This window comes from Pleurodeles waltl, chromosome 3_1 (assembly GCF_031143425.1).
Source record: "Pleurodeles waltl isolate 20211129_DDA chromosome 3_1, aPleWal1.hap1.20221129, whole genome shotgun sequence".
Classification (NCBI taxonomy): domain Eukaryota; kingdom Metazoa; phylum Chordata; class Amphibia; order Caudata; family Salamandridae; genus Pleurodeles; species Pleurodeles waltl.
Genome location: NC_090440.1, coordinates 149519375 through 149536560, shown reverse-complemented (window position 1 = coordinate 149536560; position 17186 = coordinate 149519375). Strand labels below are relative to the sequence as shown.

Genomic DNA, 17186 nt, shown 5'->3' with positions numbered 1-17186 from the left:
GCCTTTGCATGCAACAGAGGATGTCCACAGCACCTGGAGCAATGACTCGATGCAAAGACTTTCCTTTAGTCAGAACCTGTTGCGCATCCCACAAACGGCAGAAATGCAGGACTTACGTTTTTGTTGGTGGTTCTCGAAAGATTTTTTTTTTCGTTAAGTGATATTTCATTTTGTTTTTACATTTTTTTTTTACATTTTTGAATAAAAGTTTTGATCAACAGACACTTTTTTGTTTTATTTTAACAGGTGCAGCTTGCCGAAATGTTACGCCCTAAGCCTCCTCACAGCAGATATATATTTTTATTTCATGCAATTGAGTGAAAACAGCCTTAGCTACATGTTTTTTTCACTGCTGCTTCTGGAGCTTCTCCTCAGGCATGCTCGGAAATGTGTGCTCACCTGCACTTCCACACACCCTCTCTTCGCCTGCCACCTGGTCTACTTCTTCTCGCGCTTCAACTTGTGGTCCCCTTGCATGAAATTGTCGTCTCTTGTCCCACCTGCTCACCTCAGTTTCGCAGAGTTTGCAAGTTAGTCTGCACACACTGATCTGCTCTGCTTTTGGGCAGGTAAAGAATTCCCAACATCTGAATGTCCTTTTCGCTGGCTTTATTAAGCCATCGCACATCTTCCTCCTCCTCTTCAGCTGCCGCGGAATGTCCTGGCAGACTGGGATCTCATCACTTTGCAATAATAGGGAAAATGGAGCGGTGAGCTTTCCAAATACCCTGCCAAGCCCGCTTTTCACAAAATGGTGCTTTTGCTTCTTGTTCCGATGGAGGAAGCTTACCTGACCAAGCAGCCAACCAGAAAATCAGTTTGCCCATTAAACCATAAAAAATAACTTGGACGATGCAGGAAGTCCTGCCATCATTGATAGGTGTGCTAGTTCTGCAGTACTGAGAGGCATTAGACTTGAACACTTTACAAAAGCCAAGTAATTGACCTCCTAAAATTTTAACCTTTTGGCAGGGCACACCAAGCAGGATGTAATCATGTATATAAAGTTAAGTGTTTACATTTTATATAACCCCTTCCCCCAAATGTGTTGGTAGCCTACTGGCTATATTTCAAGGCCACAACCTGAACATACACTAAATGGCGTAGGCAATATGCAGCTCTGGCAACTAGGCTACAGATACACCTCCTAGCAAGTTTTCTTGTGGGAACTTAAATGCCCAGAATTTTGACACTGCCCGTGCTTGATGGTGGTGAAACATCTAGTCACGGTTCTCCCTACTGTTAGAAGATGCCCTGCGTCACTACTGTACGCTGCCGTTCGTGGTTAGCCATATGTTGTTTACTGAACTTGTTGCCAGTACTCTGCCATTCGCCCACTAGGTGGCGCTCACTTTGTCCCTCTGTGGTCCTCCTTTTACAACAGTATGTCAGTACACTCTTCTATGCCTTGCATTCCTAACTCCAGATAACACTTCTGTTCAGGTTTCCACCTTCTCGGAACTTGAGGCAGGAGAGGTAGTGGCAGGAACTCGTAGTCCTGGATAGAATCCAACGGGCTACAATGGTGCTGGGCCCAATGGGACTTCAGATTCCACTGCAGAGATCACATGTGCCATTTGCCATGGTTCAACAAGCAGGATGCAGGCCAACAGACCAAGTAGCATCAGAACAAATCTGAAAACTGCAGAGGTAGTTGCAGCTCCGGCAAAATGGTTACAGTCTTGATAAACAAATGATGGCTTCATGGTCCACAGTCTAGCTGTTCCACCTGATATCTCTGGATGGGAAGGGGCATCTTAAGTGTAAAGAGTTTGCAGTCTCATTTTGGAGGGCACTCAACCAGCGGCATTTCAGATGCTTTGAGTCCAAGTCCTTGAAAATTAGGACTACGCTACATGCCCAATTTTTAATTTCCTTTTTTTTTTTTACATTTGGGGGCCTACATCCTTTTCAGTAATGAAAGCTACTTATGTTCGGTGAAACACATTGAGAGCTACTAATGTTTTTAGTGTTGCAATAGTGTTCATATCAGACAAGAAAACATTAATGGCTACGATAGTCAAGGTTACTACCAGCGATCACCTCAGTGCATAAGACATGGTTGCCAGCAGTTATGCAAAAAAGGCTTTGTCCATATGAAATGCCTCTACATGGGTAATACATAACAGCCATAGCTACAATGCTTCTGGTACCATTTGTACAAAGTCTTCCCACTGCCATATGATTTAACACTCAAATATCAGCCTTATATATATTTTGGAAATTCTGTCATTTTAATACAAATATCAGCTTATGAGTTCTGAAAATAGACACATTTTCATCTCAAATACATAATCTCAAATTTGGTATATGTATAGTAACTCAACCATGCAAAAGCTTCAAATTTAATAAGATGGTCTGCACGCAGGAGAGCTACTTACAGATAGCTGGAGAGCTACCAGTAGCTCACAAGCTACTCGGAGAAGCTGATGCAATACAACACAACAGGGAGCAGCAGGATGCTCAATAGTGCAGTAGTAAGCAGGAGGGCCAAACAGTGAACAAGGTGGAATAACAGTAGGTTACAGGTCTTGAAGTTTTTGCACCTCAAGATTAACAACCATACTCATTTCATACTACCCTACAAAGATAAAGCAATTTCTTGATTGAATGATTGAATTGGGCACCCACAGGAGGCCATCAGGAATGGCAAGAGGCCATTAGATACTCATAAGAGACCGTCAAGCACCCACAAAAGCGGGTCATGCACCCACAAGGGGCAACCAGGCACCCACAACAGGCCGCCAGGCACCTACAAGAGGCCGCAAGGCATCCAAATCAGGCCGCTGGGTCCCCACTAGATGCCAATGGGCATCCAAAAGGGGTCCCCACAAGAGGCCACCGGGCACCCAAGAGGTTGGCAGGCACCCACAAGAGGCTCCCTAGCACCCACAAGAGGCCATTAGTGACATGGACCACAGGTGGAGGAGCAGGAAGATTGTGTGCTTTGCTTCATGTTAGTCATATATAACAGAAAAAATGACAACATTAACAGTAGGTCTGTAGTGCATGTAACCCACCACCCACCCAACATACTGTACATGTTCTGTGGATAAAGCAAACTTCAGACTATTTAAAAAACATTTATCAAAGGCGCTACGTTTTCTCACAAGAAGTGCAATTAAAATGTTGTTTTCCTCCAACATTTATACTCTTAACTTTGACTAAAATGCGGAGCATTATGTCTAATTCATTCAACCTGTTATGGGCTAGTGAGCTCTAGAATAGAAGCATTAAGCAGCCTGTGATACTAATTGGATTTTGTCTGCCTCAATACATTTTTGAACTCCACCGGGAAATTAAATCCATCTACAGTATAAAAAGTTTAGATTTGCTCTACCTTTCCTAAAATCGCACTTGGCAGTTAACCCCATTTATCATCTTAAAATAACATTCTGTTCTATTTAGGTTTATATAACTCGCCCCACGAAGATTATAAACTGAAGTGTAACACACAACAGCTGCTCCCCAAAGAGCCACCCCGCTTCTCCTAGGTTTCTACAGCTGGATCTCTAGAAAATGTGTATTACCCAGTTATTTTCCCCCAGCATTCAACGTCTTGTACATCTCAGAATGGAAAATATGACTTCCATTATCTTCTCACAAACCACACCACACAGTGGAGCGAGTTAATAAAAAAAATCCAAAGCCAAAAACTACGACCAAGAAGTCGACATAAACAAAAAATAAAAAGCCAATGCTGCACACTACCACCAAGAAGCCGACATTAACATAAAATAAAAATAAAAACCACATAAAAATAAATAAAAATAACAGCTCTACAGAAACTGGAACAGTGGCAACATTCGGTATATGTTACAATTTCCAAAAACTTGGCATGAATTGTGGTCCTTACTCGGGGAAATCCTTTTTGTACATTTTTAAACAAGCATTGGCAATGCCAATAGGTCTGGCTTCACAAGAATGTTGTTAGGCAATCTAAAGCATTACAAGATAGACTTATTCTTTATTTGTAATCCCTCGGGTGTCCAGGACGTAACCGTAACATCTAAATAGGGGCCCTTGGGAGAAGCGCTAGGCTCCCACTGGGGGCCTCGCACCCCCTCCCCTGGGCAGGGATGGAAGAGGAATTGTTTCCCCTTCCACCTCCCGGCCCCCCCCTCACCCTCGTGGCGCCTGAAGACGTCTGCGCGCGTTTGCTGACCTCATCAGAGGCCTACAGCGAGGATCGGAGCTTCCAGCGCGGATTGGAGGAGAAATGCAAAACCATTTCTCCTTTGATCATGTGGAAGGGGCAAGAGAGGCAAGGGGGGCAGAAACCACTAGACACCAGGGACTTTTTTTTTTTTTGTACCAATTTCACCCAAGGGGAGCGACCCATGGGGGGGCAAGGGTCATTCACATGGGGGGCAAATTTATTTTATGCCATTTCTGCTCCCCTTGGGGGCAGATCTGCCTATTTCTATTAGGCTGATTTGCCCCCGGAGGGTGGGGCAGAAACCACTTAGGCACCAGGGATTGGTGTGTGTGTGTGTTTTGTTTGGGGGGGGCAGCCCCTTGGGCAAGGGTCACTCCCCATGGGGATGCATTACTGTTGGCCATATCTGTCCCCCTTGGGGGCAGATCGGCCTATTTTTGGAAGGCCCATCTGCCCCCAAGGGGGGCAGAAAGCCCACCAGAGACCAGGGAAGTTTTCTTTCTCCAAAATAAGAGGGTGGGGGGTATGGCCATACCGCCACCCCAAATAAATAGGGCCAAAGTTGTTTAGTCCACCAGTAGGCAGATGGGGCAATTACCCCCGATCCACTACCCAGGGGGGCAGAAAGTTTACTAGATGCCAGGGAATTTAAAAAAACAAAAAAATAGTAAGGTGGTGGCTATCAACCAGTATGCGCCTGGTTATGCCCCTACCCCAACTGAAGGGGGTAACAGTCTTTCAGCTTTCACCCCACACATTAAAACATCTTATCCCACGGCAACCAAGATGACATTTGTATATTTTGCGTTTTGGTTGTACATTTGGGCCATGAGAACTTGGCTAACTCAAAATCGTCCCACCTGGAATGGTGAGGGCTGCCCTTTTTGTTGGACTTTGGGGCACTGCCATGTAGAAAAATGCACAAGACCTAGACACATCTGAAAACTAAACATCTGGGTGAGTCTAGGGTTGTGTGCTTCACGTGCACCCCGCACCATTTTCTTACCAACAATGCCCTGCAACCCTCCAACTTTGCTGAAAATCACACATTTTTTGTGATGGAACCTTCCGGAATCTGCAGGAATCCACCAAATTCCTACCACTCAGCATTGTCTCATCTATACCGATGAGAATTCTGCCCCACTTGTCAGCCCAATTTTGTTTTTTCAAACTGCCCTTTTGGACCCGGGTTGGTTCCCCCTCAATCTCAACATGTTTTTGTCTCTTCCCTATCACAGGCATTTGCCCCATTTTTACCAGGAGACTGAGGGGAACGTTGGGTGGTAGCCAATTTGTCCCGGTGTGGTGATCCCACACAGAAATGTGGGAAAAATGTAATTTGTTTTAGCTAAATTTGAGGTTTGCTGACGATTTTGGGTAAGAAAACATTGGGGGATCCACGCAAGTCACACCTCCCTGGATTCCCTATGGTGTCTAGTTTTCAGAAATGTTTGGGTTTTGTAGGTTTCCCTATATGGCTGCTGAGCCCAGGACCAAAAACGCAGGTTCCCCCCCACAAATACAGGTAGTTTATTATTTGATCATTTTTATGTGCCCACATGGTGCTTTGGGGCATTTCCTTTCGCAGGCACTAGGCCTACTCACACAAGGGAGGTACCATTTTTATCAGGATACTTGAGGGAATGCTGGGTGGAAGGACATTTGTGGCTCCTCTCAGATTCCAGAACTTTCTGTCACCGAAATGTGAGGAAAAGGTGTTTTTTTGGCCAAATTGTGAGGTTTGCAAAGGATTCTGGGTAACAGAACCTGGGGAGAGCCCCACAAGTCACCCCATCTTGGATTTCCCTAGGTGTCTAGTTTTCAAAAATGCACAGGTTTGGTAGGTTTCCCTAGGTGCCGGCTGAGCTAGAGGCCAAAATCCACAGCTTGGCACTTTGCAAAAAACAGCTCTGTTTTCTTTGGGAAAATGTGATGTGTCCATGTTGCATTCCTGTTGCGGGCACTAGGCCTACCCACACAAGTGAGGTACCATTTCTATCGGGAGACTTGCGGGAACACAGAATAGCAGAACAAGTGTTATTACCACTTGTGTTTCTCTATATTTTTTCCTTCCAAATGTAAGACAGTGTGTAAAAAGATGTCTATTTGAGAAATGCCCTAATGGGACCCCAGAATTCAGAATTGTACAAATAACCACTGCTTCTCAACACCTTATCTTGTGCCTATTTTGGAAATACAAAGGTTTTCTTGATACCTATTTGTCACTCTTTATATTTCACCAAATGAACTGTTGTATACCTGGTATAGAATGAAAACTCATTGCAAGGTGCAGCTCATTTATTGGCTCTGGGTACCTAGGATTCTTGATGAACCTACAAGTCCTATACATCCTTACAGCCAGAAGAGTCCAGCAGATGTAATGGTATATTGCTTTCAAAAATCTGACATCGCAGTAAAAAGTTCGAGTAAAACGTGAAGAAAAATGGCTGATTTTTTCACCTCAATTTCAATATTGTTTTTATTTCAGCTGTTATTTTCTGTAGGAAAACCTTGTAGGATCTACACAAGTGACCCCTTAGTGAATTCAGAATTGTGTGTACATTTCAGAAATGCTTAGCTTTCTGGGATCCAACATTGGTTTCACACCCATTTCTGTCACTAACTGGAATGAGGATAAAAGCATAAAAAAATAGTAAAAATGGGGTATGTCCCAGTAAAATGCTGAAATTGTGTTGAAAAATTTTGTTTTCTGATTCAAGACTGCCTGTTCCTGAAAGCTGGGAAGCTGGTGATTTTAGCATGGCAAACTCTTTGTTGATGCCATTTTCAGGATAAAAAAAAAACACAAGCCTTCTTCTGCAGCCCTTTTTTCCCATTTTTTGTTTTAAACGAAATTTTTGCTGTACTTTGGCTAATTTCTTGGTCTCCTTCAGGGGTACCTCTAGAATCCCTAGAATGTTGGAAAAAAAGGATGCAAATTTGGCGTGGGTAGCGTATGTGGACAAAACGTTATAAGGGCTTAAGCGCAAACTGCTCCAAATAGCCAAAAAAGGCCTGGCACCTGAGGGGGAAAAGGCCTGGCAGCAAAGGGGTTAAAAAGGACTCACACAATGTGTGTCATGGTTCACCATTAAGTCCTACATCTGGCACAACTGTTACCGGACGGGCTCATCCCCACTTTTGGGTGGAGCACTTTTATTTAAGTCCTTAAGACTTTACGGGGTCTGGCTATCAGGAAAAGTTAAAATAGCCTTCTAGGTGTGCCCAAATATATATTTTTCATTAATCCCTATGTCAGCATGTTTCAGCTGGTTAATTTACGCCCAAAAGGTTAACCGGCTTTGGTCAGGACCACATAGATCCCAAAGGTATTTTGAATGTACCTCTTCATAGAGGATTGTATACAGCGAGTGCCACTTGCTCACTCCGATCATATGGGCACACACTTTTTACTCACTGTCATTTCCCGTCATCAAGTATTCAGGAGGTATTAAATCCTAGGGTTTCTTTAACAGGATAGAATCACCTAATAGAAAAATGACAGGTGGCAGGCATCGCCTTCTTCACACATACTCCATGGCATGCACACCGCTACTGTACCTATATAGGTGCCACAATTCCTCAATCTCTGTACGGTGCCAGAATGGGTTCAAGATAGTAAGATTGCACTAAGGATGGATCAGCCAGTGGTAACCCAGCCGAGAGCCCCTGCAGATCCTCGGAGCCCAAATGCACAGCAAGGGGAGCCAAAAGAACACCAAATAACTGCAGCATAGCCTCCTTAAAGATGTACATTTGATGGCCCAGGAAATTCAGGGCACAGCCGAACCAACTGAGGAATCGGCTCCATAACCATATATCTGGAACGAGAACGACTAATATTGTGATACCTGTGCATTATACAGAGACTGGCGTAATGTACTTTCTTGTGCTTGCGTTTGAAGTTCGATTTTGACTAACAACAGGACCTTAACTGTGAAGATGAACTCATACGGGAGCTGCCTAAGAAGCAAGTTTGCGCCCTCGACTTTAGACGAGACCCGTGACTATTTCTTGTGTTTAGCGATGGACTGCTTAGTTTCACGTTTGCGGACATTGTTCCCTGGCACACTTTTATTCTGTTTTCAGGAGTCACCTGAAATATGAAATCTGGAGTGGAGCTCTACATTTGCATTGGAAGTTGTAGTAAGAAAGGAACTGATGTCAGTGTGCCTAAGTGGCACATACATGCAGCTTTGCTCTGTCACTTACGGTGCGGTACGGACTCAATGTGGAGCCTGAAGAATATTCTAAGATCCCAGGATCTTAGAATATTCTAAGGTGAGTAATCTGCAGTTAAAAGTATCCAACAGAAAACTAATTAAAAGCGAGTAGTGATGTCAGAGAGTTGTAGGATAATAGAACTTACTGGTGGCTTAACATTACATCCAGTAGTGGCACTTATATCCCTCCTGGGTGGATGTCACAGAATACTTTCAGTTTGGCTCAACATGGACCCTATGGGTTCTGGCTTCTGCCCCTCCAGGGTGGACTACATATGCTAATTGTAGATGTTTTAACAGTGCATCCAGAGAATAGGCACCTCCACATATCACTTCTCAGTGGATTATCAGTGCTTTCTGGGGCTGGGACTCTGCCAGTCTTGGGTCGAACCTATATAACCAAAATGTTTGTGGTGGCTCCCAATTCAGCTGTAGGGAATTGCTATAGAACAACTATAATCCAATTCCTCTGCTTATTTAAAGACAAGTACAACTCCAGACCATAGAGAGTATTGCCTAGTAATACTTGATATAAATGGTGTAATATGTTATATTCCATGCATTCCAAGGCAGGTTTGGAAGCGAAAAAACATTTACAGGCATTTTCCCAGGTCAGGCATGACTACAGCATCCATTTGGTTTTTCCTTGTTTTCTGGGATTTATAGTCTTTTCTACCCTAAATAACAAAACTAACAGTCCAGAATGAAAAAAACACAGGATTGGATCACCTACACATGTTTAACTATGGTAAATTTAAAACACTGTTGGGGACTGGAATCACCCACTTGATATACTGAATAATGAGCCTGTCAAATGGACAGTAAAAAAAGATATTGCAACTCAATGAGGAGTTCTGTGAGCTTATAAAAGCACTCTGCCTCTGGCCTGGTGCCTCTATCTGACCATGGAACTACTTGGCGGCATGCAATATTCTTATAAAGTACAGAAGGGGATACTTTATCACATATATCATTGTACAGCACACTGAAACTCTCAGAAGTTTGTGCTCTATAAAAACCACAAATAAATAAATACACCAGAGACATTTTCATAATAAAAAGGAAATAAGTTATTGATTTGCTCACTCTATTCAGGGACACAAGACTTGATAATACACAAAGCCTACAAATGAAAGCTTTAATGTTTGTTGTAGCAAAGTTCCAGCAACTCAATATTGACAGCATTTATAATTTTCATGTACACCAATGAAGTCTCATATTTTTGTGTTCCAAACTGTTCATTTAGATCAATTGTTTTTCTTTTTTATGGTACCAGGACCAGAGCCATATGTGTAATAGTGCTAAGTCAATGTTAAATACACTTCAACATATAATATAGAAATTAATTCAGGACAAACTCATGCAAAGTACATATAAATTAACACAAACCAGTAGTAGTAATGTTAATTTCTTGAGGACACGCTGTGTCATCCAAATAAGTGGAGAGAAGAGTAATTTACTGTAAGCAAGCACTGGCCAAACCAATAGGTTTGACTTTCATGTTGTAAAGCATGCAAACACTGGAATGCACAAATGCTGTGTGGTGGTGATAAGGGTAATGGTAGATATGCTTGTGGATGCAGTCCAGATGTAGAGGTACGCAGGTCAACTAAATAACGGGGAGAGCCGACACAGAGCTGAGCAAACTGAGCCCTGAAAATGTTTGCTGTGTAAAAACATAGACCAAGTATCAAGTAAAATATGATAAAGTCTCTTAAAAATTCAAAAAAAGTTTATTTCTTTAGCACGTAGAAGCTTTGACCTTACGTCAATACGTCACACTGCAGCACCGCACTAAGAAGTACTTGAGTAAAAGCGATAATTTTAAACATGAAACTTTAGCGAACTAAGAGGTAAGACAATTGTCATGTAAACCCTATATTGGCCCAGATTACTATAGAGTAACATTCCTTGTTAAAGATTTGTTTTTACCTCTTTGTGCACCTTTCAGCTGTTTTTCGCATAATGCGAACCCAGAGGTATTGGAGCTCTTTACATAAGCACCCTTTACATCACGCAAGATCCACATTCATTGTTTATAGGGATGAGGAAACAAAGTGAATCGCCCAGAATCACAGGATGCTAAGCCGAAGACTCCACTCAGGTTCCTCAGGTCCGAACCCGGCAGCTCTGGCCCTAACCCACATACCGGCTATGTGGAGGGAGGCAGGCAGAAGCCAGGTGAAAGCTCAACTCGATACAGGCTCAAGATTCCAACAGGACCTCTAGCTGAGCCAGGATTTAGGCTCGGGCCTGGCTCAAGCTTTCAGTGGCTTGTCCAGCTCTATGGTGATGGTGGTAATAGTGCTTAATTGTGTTAGTGGTAAAGAGGATCATGGCTCACAATCGGCTCCTGACAAAATTTTAAAAAATCATACTGTAGAAAAAAAATAGTTTTGCGTTCGGTTTCAAATGTACAGAAGAGATAAAGAAATGAATGTGTGATTTTTTCAGATGTAAAACAGTACCTCACGCTTAGTAAATCAGTCATTTAATTGGCAATGGAATGATACACCAAACAGTCAATAAGAGGATATAGAGTAATACTGGACTGGGTGGAGCCAAAGCCCAATTTAAGTACATGCAAAACAACTGGTAACAATAGGTAACAGAAAGCACGCTGTCAAGCCAATCCTAATAAGCTCGTCTCCCTTGTGTCATAAAACAAACATTGAGTCTTTTGTCAATGTGTTTTGGTTTGGAGTGCAGTGGATGCATGCCAGGTGCCACAGCACCCCTCCCTGGCCTGTCGGTGTAGGAGAGAGGACACAACATGGCCGCCATCTTGGGAGTGTTTATGCCTCGCTCTTACCGACTGGATGTGATGCCCTAGAGATGCAAACCTTTCTAGTGTTTTTACCTATACTTTTATAGCACCAAACAAGCTATAAAGAGGCACCTTCCAGGCATTTACCCTGTGAAAGAGGGGAGTGAAAAGAGTTATGAGCAAAGAAAGGGGGACAGCCATATATTTCTGTGTTAAACTTTTAAATGATTTTTTCCTCTACATTGGCAATACCAGCCTAACTTTTAAAAACAGTGACTGTATATGAAGAAAATAATAGAAGAGGCAGCTTAACTGCAAATTAATTCTAGTGATTTAGTTAAGACTGGCACCTGCTTTGCAGTGCTATGAAATTGCAGAACCTGCATTACCAAGAGCTACATTACAAAAAAAAAGTTACACCAAGACTGCCCCAATACGTACCAGACAAAGAACCCTAGGAGAGAGGATGTGGCATATGAGCCAGAGCTGCCGACTTTGGAGCTGGGGAACACGGTTGGAGTCTGCACCGGCTCAACATCCTGTGATTCTGGGCAAATCAATTTATTTCCCCTTGCTACCAAAAATGAATGCATTCTTGTGTAATGTAACTGGTGCTCATGTAAAGCGCTCCAATACCTTTGTGTCAAGTTCACGTTACATAAAACTGCATTAAAAAAAAAGAAAAATCAAAAAGGCCCCACAGACGTTGCAAAGAAACAGGAAGATGCCCAAAACCAAGGAAGACGAATTAAAAACCATGAGCACAGCGGCGCGGCAAAAGAAAAAATTTTCGCCATCACAAAGCTATGTGGCCGATCGTGCAATAATCCATGTAATAGGGTCAGTCTCCAAGGTGGTAAGAAAACTGCCTCAAGGCAGGACAAACACAAAGCATTTACCAACGACATCAAGGGATTTTTGAAAGACAGGCACAGAAAGGAGTGAAATTGGTGGGCGTGAGATGTGCATGGTTAAAGCCCACAGAACAGATTACAACCGGTCGAAAAGCAGTGCTTGCTCCCTGCTATGGTCGACCTAAAATGGACCGGGGCAGCAGACAGGGGAGCTGCAATGATTTAGCCAGAGCATGCCATTAATTCGAGCTCAGACGCACGGAGATGGCAGCTGAGGTGCCATCTCATCTCATCCGCCTTTCCTTAAAGTGAATAATAGCTGCATTAACCCCCGATTTTATCCCTTTTAAACATACCGCGCTTTGAGACCGAAATAAATATAGCATGGCCATTGACCACCCACGGCCGCAGAGGTGGTTTTCTGGTAAAATAGTGTAACAGGATTTACGCTCCATTACCCATGAAATATAAACATGACTAGACATTAAAAAAATATATTGCCATCTGCCCATCATTCCAGCATTAGCACGTACAAAAAACAAACGCAACAAATGTTCCCAGCAACTCTTTTTGTCACAAACTTTGCCTATGAGCAGAAATCATTTGTCATAAACGTGTGTTGTGCTGGGATTAATGACAACCGGGGTTATCTGGTTTTAGCTCATTTGTAGGTCAAGCCTATTAGTTGCTTTCCCCTGGGTTTTAAAAGGGACCTTCGTGCTCCTTCTTACGGTCGAGCTTATGTTGCTTGCGAGATGCTTTAGGAGTCAGAAAAGGGCTCGGAGCCCCGTTCACGTCACGTCAGTTGTCTTTCAGTGGTTCATGGGCTTGCCTGTTAAAATCTTCTTGCTTTCATTAGTGGAAGGCACGCATACGTCATGCCTTTTCTGGTGGTTAGCCCTCCTCGAGCGCAGCGACCAAGTACAGAAAACATGCGAGGCTCGCTGTTTCCCCGTCCGGTTTGTGGACTACTTTTTATCTTTTGTTCGCCACGCGATCTCACTTGGCAGAAGTCGAGCGATTTGCATAACATCGACGGTATTACATATTTAATTGCACTTTTACCGGTTACGTAGATAACTGCACTTTTGCCGAAATTTTTTTATTTTTTATTTTATTTTTTTACAAGTGAACTGTAGCAGTGCGATCGCACTGTTTTTTTATTTCTATGTGGAAAGAAAAATCCGGTTGGGAGTTTACAACTGCTAATAGCTGTAACTCGGAGAAATGCGAGGCCCTAGTGCATTGTAAATGCTTGTTTTTGTAGTTAGCAATCCATCTAAGATCGGTAAGTAAAAAGGAAAAATGCCGGTGTCCTTTGTTGGCGCGCATATTCATGTTAATACAATATGACCAAAAAAAAATACTTTGGCAGGGTCAATAGGTCTTATAGGTGAGACCAATTGGCCTCCAATGTTTGTTTATAGCTTAGTGTAACATTAATCTGCCAAGTAATACAGTTTTACTTAGGGGAGGAGAGAGAGGGGGGGGGAGCATTGTGAACTATTACGCCTGCGGACCAACGTTTTTGGAATTCAGAATCTTTTCAAAAGAGCTCCAGGAAAGCTGCGACTGTCTACTTCCAAGGAGTATTCGTGGATAAGGTTTTTAAATTCTTTTTTCGTTTTTAAATTCCTATTTCTCTTCATGCAAAGGCATTTCGATATGCATAGTTGTTCAAAGTGTGGTTGAAAGGGAAGATTTCTTGCCACACTGCAGTTGCCAAAGTTATTTTGTTCCTCCACAGGAGAAATATTTTTGCCCATGGGAAATGTCCTGTCTCTACACCCAACCAATTTACAGGATGTTCGCTTCCCATCCCCAACCATGTACAGGGATTTATCCCAGCCATTTACAGCAGTAAATCTCCAAACCTTTCTAGGGAAGAAATGGGTTGAAGAAATCTTTGTCAACACCCACATTAAACAACGTTTGTGAGTTTCCCAAAGGTTTAATGCATTGCTCCTCAGCATCATCAACTGAAAATGGGAGACAATTTACTACCAGCAATGTTACATCATAATAGGGCAATACGGTGTGTGAGTAAATCTTCATGCAAGTGTAAAATTGCATTTTGGGCATACAGAAGTAGCTTTAAACTCATAAAATAAGCAGTTATATACGAACATAGCTCTGAGAATCAGGTTCGAGGTCTGTAGAAGCAAGATATGCCATTTTACAAAATGCCAGAGTTTTGTGCTTACAGGTGGCTCCCCACAATCGGTGCTTAATCACAACACAGGGGTAAAAAAATGATGAGTGTTCTAAAAAGTAATGAGCAAACGATGATCCTTACCTGGATCTACTGTCTTGCATATTCCCTTATAGATGTATGTCCGCTTCCTTATGTTCCTGTAAAAGGGAAAATTAGACAAGGGTGAGCAGCAATGGATACCCTGATGTTTCACACTTCAGTGACCCAACACACCTCAAGCACAAGGGCCTTGCAAATATGGACGATTTGAAGGTCCAATGGCCTAGTTATTTCAAGAGATAGCTCATTATAGCTAGCACACTTTAGTGATAAAACATGCGGTCATAAATTTGACTGTTGGCCTTCCTTTGTAAATTTTAACAATGAGAAGTTGTGGTTTTGCTGGATACATACACTTCTGGCAAATTACCACAACTGGCGAAGACTGCGGCCTGCTCTTACCCGTGCAGCAGGTAAATTTAGTAGGACTATCTCTGCAACATGTTGATACCTGAGCCTGAGAACCGCAATAGGCATCCAGAGGGCTAAATAAAACTGAGCTGTAAATAACCTACCACCCAAAACCGCATGCTCAGCAGTGTCGATACTAAAGGAGGAGGCTTCAAAGATCCCTAGAGCATCTCTTCGGCAACTGTTCTGAAGCCAATTACCTCCTAACCAAATGCAGTTCTTTCCAATGTTTATTGATGTCCTTGAGTTCTCAAACACAGCCTGGTATTGCCTCTACCTGAATAATTCTCTGTTGTGCAAAGATTGCTACCTTCTTCAAGGCTCTAACGATTGATCTTGGGACCAGGCTATGACCGCACTTTAGACTTACTCTGGCTTAAGGACAGTAATTTGTCAACATTTTTCAATCAAATAATGTGAATCATTTTTATCTATTTAATAATAAACCAATAAGAAGTTCCAGGAGTTTTTTTTTTTCAGGTGCATTCATCACTTTAAGTTTAATTTTGGGTGATGATTCTCAGAGTAATTAATACCGGACTCTTGTTTACCACATTATTTTTGCATGTATCTTAAGCTTTTCTACTCAGGAAACATGAGGTAGATCTCGGATTTTATTTTTTATTTTAATATATCTACAGGGAGACGCCCATAATGCACTGTGTTTTTCAATCTAAGAATGTAAAATATTCAATTTTAGCCCTGTCGGCAATAATAATTACCTTTACTCTTGATTCATATATTTTTTTAATATTTACGAATGAGATAACTCGTTCACCCCATACACTTTATCTTAACATTTCCCACAACATTTTACCAATAACTTTTGCCCCACGTTCTACTTAATCTTCACTGTGACGGATACGTGGAGATGCTTTCAGAGCTGCAGTGGACAGAATCAGAAAGTCCCTCGTCTAATAGTTCAGTATAATGATATATGCAGAGGATATCAGTCCAACTACGTTGTGATTTAACATTTGTGATATTTTCCTTACATTACTTTGTCCTTCACAATGATATCTTTTTCTCAAGATCCCCCTCTCCACCCTAGTGAGAGGGCGAATATTGTTAGATAAACGAAATATACACCCAAACTGTGCCCTCACCCAAGGCTATTGCACAGCTGCAGATTCTAAATAAGGACACATGGCACTCTGGCTGTAAGCCCTGCAAAGGAGTCTCTCTCTCCATGTGAAGTTCTGCCAACTCCCCAAGATAAGAATCCTCCACTGCATCTCCCTGCTAGTCTGTGGGGCTATGCAGCATGTAACATGTTTATATGTTTCCATTCACATAGTGAGTGAATGAAGGTTGCATGTGGTATGACTGGTATCTTCTGCAAGGGTAGCGCATGCAAGGCAATATGGTCCTTTGCCCACACACGGTGACACCATTCCAGTTTGCCTGGGACTAGGCTGCACCTTGGGAGTCTCATTGTGTTTTCATCCCTTTTGGGCTGAAATCTCTAAATCCCAGTTCCGTAGTGGCATGTCAACCCAATAGGACCAGAGGTGTCCCAGATCCTGTGTGTGTCCTCAACAACTGAAAATGTCCACAGTGACCTTCTAATCATGTGATGAGGACCCTACGGGTTGGCTGCTAAGGGCCCCTACTTAGTGACGGTGCATTCTCAGAACCAACAGTATCCTGCTGCGATTTTCAGCATTAATACAAGTTAGAGCTGTAACCGGTTTCCCATTCAAGAGTTTACTATTTCCCCCCAATCCCTAGTTGTAAACATCCAAGGCACTATACCTCTTTTAACCGGACGCCACTGATTTGTGGACTGGGACTTTGGTGCTCTAAATCAATCACTTTCTGTGGGTGGGAATTACAGGTTTCACTTGGACAATAGTTTTAAATATATTTTTGTAGCAGATTCTCGGTACTCTGTGCTTTTAAACCCTCTAATCTGCACAACGGGCTTGTGAGAAACTAAAACAAATGGCAGATTTATTCTCTCTAGCATGTTTTTTCTATTGAACAAGACAAGTACACAAAGCCATCACGCAATAATTGTGACCTGATAATCTCTAGGTACAGACAAGATCTTGCAATCCTTTATACAGTGGATGACATATTCCCTATACAGTGGTTGACCTATTCCAACAGCCCCAGTGACATTCTGAGTATAGCGCCTTGTACATAACTGCTAATAAACCAAGCCCCAGAAGGTGCTTTAATCTTCTGAATTTTCCTAGGTTTTGCTCTAGTTGAACACAAACATTTCTTGTGTATAGATACTGGGTGATACTATATGTGTTTTCCAACCTTACAACCACCACTTCTGAGAGCTTTGGAAAGTCAGGTCGGTAAATAGGTCATTCAACTGCGCACCCTAGGATACCATTTGTACATGACGGTAGCCATGCTCAAATAACTCAGGTGATCTAGAACATCAACCCCACACAGATCCGACAACCAGCTTGTTTAGTCTCTTTCGGGAAGCATATGAAGACACAGCTCTGCAAGAAACATGTTGCGAGATAGGTACATCAACATCACTTCCTCATGATGC

General features: G+C 42.5%; 1 protein-coding gene across 6 annotated transcripts in view; it reads right to left on the bottom strand.

Moving 5' to 3' along the window:
- The window catches only part of TLN2 (talin 2), a 1094076-nt gene that overhangs the window by 941067 nt on the left and 135823 nt on the right, over positions 1–17186 (bottom strand). For all 6 annotated transcript variants that reach the window (XM_069221982.1, XM_069221985.1, XM_069221980.1 and 3 more), the window contains exon 2: positions 14300–14355. The gene's annotated coding sequence lies outside the window, so the exon portion shown is untranslated. The remainder of the gene's footprint in view (positions 1–14299; positions 14356–17186) is intronic.